Here is a 6,270-nt window from a genome sequence, read left to right on the forward strand (position 1 = left end):
GGGAGCTGGAGTCTTTCGGTAGAGCTTGTGTTTCAGGACCTGTGTTGTGCTGGAAAGAGTGACTGAGGTCACTGTGGGGGGTGAAGCATGGGAAGTAGCTGTGAGAAGAACCTAACTGCCACCATGAGAGGGACCTGAGGGCGGTCCCAAGCATCCACATTGTGACTGGCTCATAGCTGGCTCTCTGTAATGGTCTCCCGGATAAACAAATCGACAAAAAGAAGCACAATAAGGAAAAAAGAGGTAATAAAGACTTGCAAAGAGGCAGGCAGGACGGCATGAAACAAGAAGACATTTAAGAAATAGTTCTGATATAAAATCAATATGATTTGGGGATAAATTAAATTTGAAGAAAGCAAGTTATGATAGTTTTGAAAGTTTAAAAAATGTTAAAAGAAGGAAAAGGATTGGGAGATTGAGAAGACAATTCATGAAGCAGGTCAGTTGCTATTGCTATCAACAGGCAAGTAGCAGAGTTAGGGGTTGATGGCTGTAGTGCATGTTGTGGGGAGTGTTTTGCATAAAGAAAGCTATAACGAAGCCTGGTGTATCACACGGTGAGTTTTAGATACCGCCCGGAGCATTCAGGCAGACTGTCTAGTGGAATAACTGGGGGCAGGGGAGAGATGGTGTATAGAGATAGACACACGGGTAGAACTAGTGCGGACAGGATGCCCAGGTGCAGTCATTACTAGTGTTTTTGCAGTGTTTGTAGCTAAATGATTTTTGTGGATTTCCCTCCAAAGAAAGGGTACAGAGAACGAGATAATCAAAGCACATGACAAGATATAGACAATAAAAAGGTAGTAAAAGACAATAAAGAATTCGTAAAAGAATCAAAATTGGGAGTTCAAAAGAGTTCTACAGAAAATGTTGCCAGAATGTTGACAAATGTCAAAGAGAAAAAGATAAGAAAAATGTAAGGTTTTCAGTTTGTAAATTCATGTAATATTCTATTTGTAGCAATAGATAAATTATGTAAAAATATTCATGCTTTCCGTATGAAAACTGAAACTCCGTAAGTCAATAACGTTAACCACAAAGTGATCCCACTGCCACCAGCGCGGCCCTGGGTCTCAGCGGAGTCAAGCTCCGGGAAGTTGAGAAAATAACATAGCGGATCTTGAATGGAGAAAATGAAAGCAACGGAGGAAGAGGCAATTGGTGGCACGTCCCTTTCCTAATAATCAGAACACGTTCAGTTTGCATTTCTGGTCTTTTTATTTAATGTAAAAATCTCAGAGTTGTCCCAAGCACGTAACGACAAGTCAAGCAAGGCTCTTCTACCCCCTAAGCCAATAACCCGTTAAGTAGAAGTAATTTTTGTCAGAATAAGGAACCAGAGATATGATGACTAACAGCCCTCTGCTCAGGATATACACATATATTATATGCATAATATGAAGTCATTATAATAATATTAATTAATATTACATACTATATACTTAAAATATATAATACATTTAGAATATATTTGTATATTAGAATATATTTATATATGTATACTAAAACAGAATTATGTGAGCTGAAAGCTATTTTTATATTTAGATATATATCATGTTCAGCAGTGTTTTCTTTAAACTACATAAATAAGAAATATATTTATTTACCCATATAAAAGAAACATAAAACCTCAGAATATCTGATTGAAATAATTTCTGTTAATAAAACATTTTACTAGTCATTATAAAATGGGAAATATTTCCTCAAAGAAAAATCTTATCCCCATCTTAACATAAAATGCTACATACATGTTATATGCAACAACTAGTTTTATTTTATGTTTATAGAAAAACAAGCTTTTCCCATTATATCTTTTTCTTCTCACTGCCAATACACCCTAAACTTTAATCAATATTTTTTTCGAATATATTTTTATTGACTTGTGAGAGAAAGAAAGGGAGAGGGAGAGGGAGAGGAAGAAGCAGAGGGGAGGGAAAGTGGGAGGGGGAGGGAGAGAGAGAGAAACATTGATATGAGAGAGAAACATTGATCATCTACCTTCCACATGCACTCCTATTGTGGTCTGAGCCCGCAACCTGATCATGTGCCCTAACTGGGAATCAAACTGGCAACCTTTTGGTGCATGGACAACACCCAACAACGGAGCCACACTGGCCAGGACCATTTGATATATGATAAGGGTAATGATCACACCAACAATATAAAACAAATAACCCCTGGCTTTGGTCACTATCAGTATCTGGTTATTACTGTTATGTAAGAAAAATAATAATAACTGTTTATAAAGTCCTTAGCATGGGATTTGCTCTTTGCGTAATGTCAAGTCTATGCTACCTCAACTAATCGTTTCCACTGATGTACTCTTGAGGCAACTGTGGTTAAGTACTGGTTAAAGGGAGGACAGCTACTAAATGGTAGAGCTGGTTTTAGAATGAAGTCTTTTTAAGTTTGTGTTCTTAATCACTGGCATTGACTTGCAAAGTGGTAAGTTCTTGAGTCCTAATAAAATAAATGAAAACAAAATCATTCCTGCCCACATATCCCTCTCCAACTACAGATCCATTTTTCAGTTCCTTTCTGAACAAAACTCAGAATTGATGTCACTCACTGTTTCGCTCTGCTATGTCCATTCTCCTCTCAACCACACTCCAATCTACTCTTTGCGCTGACCTCTACATTTATACTCTCAGAGTAATGACTGTGACATTTTACCATAAAAATAACAATTTACAGTCATGGCCACATACAACATGTAGGTAAACACAGCCCGCATATACCACAGTGCTCACATAAGATTGTAATCGAGCTGAAAAAACTCCTACCACCTAGTGACATCAGATTACTGTTGCTGCAACTGTATGCCTGTTTCCTGCCATCTCAGTCGATGCCATCAGCTAGGAATGCCTGGGGCACTCACCTGGGCCAGGTGAGCTTCCCGCAGACACCTCCCCTTTCTAAACCAATGAGCCAATTTGACTGAATCTTGTGGCTTTTTATGATCACCATTAAGAAACTTTGAAGAAAAAATGGCGTGACCCAGGAACGAGAGGTTCCCTATGTAGCCGGAAGCAAACACACACATGACTGTGCAGACACACCTGCCTACAAATTTTTGATTTGGGAAGATCTCATGTCTTTTCAAGATGAGTAATAATCAGAAAGGACCCAGGAGAGGGTCTGTGTCCAAAACTGAGTCCATGGGAGGAAAGTAACCAGAAATGAAAAGGCCAATGATGAAAGTTTAGTTACGGAGCAGCTGAGCACTGGGACAAAGGATTTTTCCAACCAATCAAAAATAAATTTCTGCCCTGGCTGGTCTGGCTCAATGGATGGAGTGTTGGCCTGCAGACTGAAAGGTCCTGTATTTCCTCAAAGAAAAATCTTATCCCCATCTTAACATAAAATGCTACATACATGTTATATGCAACAACTAGTTTTATTTTATGTTTATAGAAAAACAAGCTTTTCCCATTATATCTTTTTATTCTCACTGCCAATACACCCTAGACTTTAATCAATATTTTTTTTCAAATATATTTTTATTGACTTGTGAGAGAAAGAAAGGGAGAGGGAGAGGGAGAGGGAGAGGAAGAAGCAGAGGAGAGGGAAAGAGGGAGGGGGGAGGAGAGAGAGAGAAACATTGATATGAGAGAGAAACATTGATCATCTACCTTCCACATGCACTCCTATTGTGGTCTGAGCCCGCAACCTGATCATGTGCCCTAACTGGGAATCAAACTGGCAACCTTTTGGTGCATGGACAACACCCAACAACGGAGCCACACTGGCCAGGACCATTTGATATATGATAAGGGTAATGATCACACCAACAATATAAAACAAATAACCCCTGGCTTTGGTCACTATCAGTATCTGGTTATTACTGTTATGTAAGAAAAATAATAATAACTGTTTATAAAGTCCTTAGCATGGGATTTGCTCTTTGCGTAATGTCAAGTCTATGCTACCTCAACTAATCGTTTCCACTGATGTACTCTTGAGGCAACTGTGGTTAAGTACTGGTTAAAGGGAGGACAGCTACTAAATGGGTAGAGCTGGTTTAGAATGAAGTCTTTTTAAGTTTGTGTTCTTAATCACTGGCATTGATTTGCAAAGTGGTAAGTTCTTGAGTCCCAATAAAATAAATGAAAACAAAATCATTCCTGCCCACATATCCCTCTCCAACTACAGATCCATTTTTCAGTTCCTTTCTGAACAAAACTCAGAATTGACGTCACTCACTGTCTCGCTCTGCTATGTCCATTCTCCTCTCAACCACACTCCAATCTACTCTTTGCGCTGACCTCTACATTTATACTCTCAGAGTAATGACTGTGACATTTTACCATAAAAATAACAATTTACAGTCATGGCCACATACAACATGTAGGTAAACACAGCCCGCATATACCACAGTGCTCACATAAGATTGTAATCGAGCTGAAAAAACTCCTACCACCTAGTGACATCAGATTACTGTTGCTGCAACTGTATGCCTGTTTCCTGCCATCTCAGTCGATGCCATCAGCTAGGAATGCCTGGGGCACTCACCTGGGCCAGGTGAGCTTCCCGCAGACACCTCCCCTTTCTAAACCAATGAGCCAATTTGACTGAATCTTGTGGCTTTTTATGATCACCATTAAGGAACTTTGAAGAAAAAATGGCGTGACCCAGGAACGAGAGGTTCCCTATGTAGCCGGAAGCAAACACACACATGACTGTGCAGACACACCTGCCTACAAATTTTTGATTTGGGAAGATCTCATGTCTTTTCAAGATGAGTAATAATCAGAAAGGACCCAGGAGAGGGTCTGTGTCCAAAACTGAGTCCATGGGAGGAAAGTAAGCAGAAATGAAAAGGCCAATGATGAAAGTTTAGTTACGGAGCAGCTGAGCACTGGGACAAAGGATTTTTCCAACCAATCAAAAATAAATTTCTACCCTGGCTGGTTTGGCTCAATGGATGGAGTGTTGGCCTGCAGACTGAAAGGTCCTGGGTTCAGTTCCGGTCAGGGGCACATGCCTGGGTTGCAGGCTCAATCCCCAGTAGAGGGTGTGCAGGAGGCAGCCAATCAATGATGCTCTCTCATTGTTGATGTTTCAATTTCTCTCTCCCTCTCCTTTCCTCTCTCTAAAATCAATACAAATATATTTAAAAATACATACATACATACATACATACATACATTTCTAAGTGCCTTTATTTAAAAAGAGCTCTAAGCAGAAGGGTCACAGCAAAGACCCATAAAATGGACAACAGCAGAAAGAAAAAAAAAACAACACAACAACCTATGAAATATGAGCCAGATGGGAGGTGAGCCTGAACGCAAGCTGAAATGCAGCAAACACAGGCTGTTTCCCACCCTCACTCTGACCGGAGGGCACTTGCCCGGGAGAACAGATGCCATTAAGTCGCTTTCGTTGCCTCCTGTTATTTGCTGTAGAATACAAAAGAAACACAATAAAAGTTCTCATTTTGTAATCATATCACATCAGGGCTGAGCCAGAAATTTACACAAACCTGTCCTTTTCCCACCTGCAAACCTGCTTGTGAGGACATGGTTACCTGGTCTGGACAGGCCGGGTGTGAGGGCAGCACTGGGTCACCCCAGCCTGGCTCCATCCGGGAGAAGGGGATCCCGAGCAGGGCATGCAGGTCAATGCCCGCCCCACCCACTGCACTCCTTTTGAGTTTTGTAAAAACTAGAGGCCCGGTGCACAAAAATTTGTGCACTCGGGGGGGGGGGCGCCCCTTAGCCCAGACTGTGCCCTCTTGCAGTCTGGGACCCCTCGGGGGATGTCCACCTGCTGGCTTAGGCCTGCTCTCCAAGGGACCGGGCCTAAGCTGGCAGTCAGACATTTCTTTGGCAGCCCAGGAGCCCTCAGGGGATGTACACTTGCCAGCGGGGAGCAGGCCTAAGCTGCAGTCGGACATCCTTAGCGCTGCTGAGGAGGCGGGAGAGGCTCCCACCACCACCGCTGTACTGGCAGCCATCAGCCTGGCTTGTGGCTGAGCAGAGCTCCCCCTGTGGAAGTGCACTGACCACCAGGGGGCAGCTCCTGCATTGAGCGTCTGCACCCTGGTGGTCAGTTTGTGTCATAGTGACCAGTCATTCCCAGTCGTTCTGCTGTTAGGGTCAATCTGCATATTACCCTTTTGTTATATAGAATAGAGGACTGGTGCATGGGTGGGGGGTGGTGGTTTTGCCCTGAAGGGTGTCCCGAATCAGGGTGGGGGTCCCGCTGGGGTGCCTAGCCAGCCTGGGTGATGGCTGTTTGCAGGCTGGCCACAGCCCCTTCAGCGTG

The sequence above is a fragment of the Myotis brandtii genome, unplaced genomic scaffold (genome assembly GCF_000412655.1).
Source record: "Myotis brandtii unplaced genomic scaffold, ASM41265v1 scaffold55, whole genome shotgun sequence".
Classification (NCBI taxonomy): domain Eukaryota; kingdom Metazoa; phylum Chordata; class Mammalia; order Chiroptera; family Vespertilionidae; genus Myotis; species Myotis brandtii.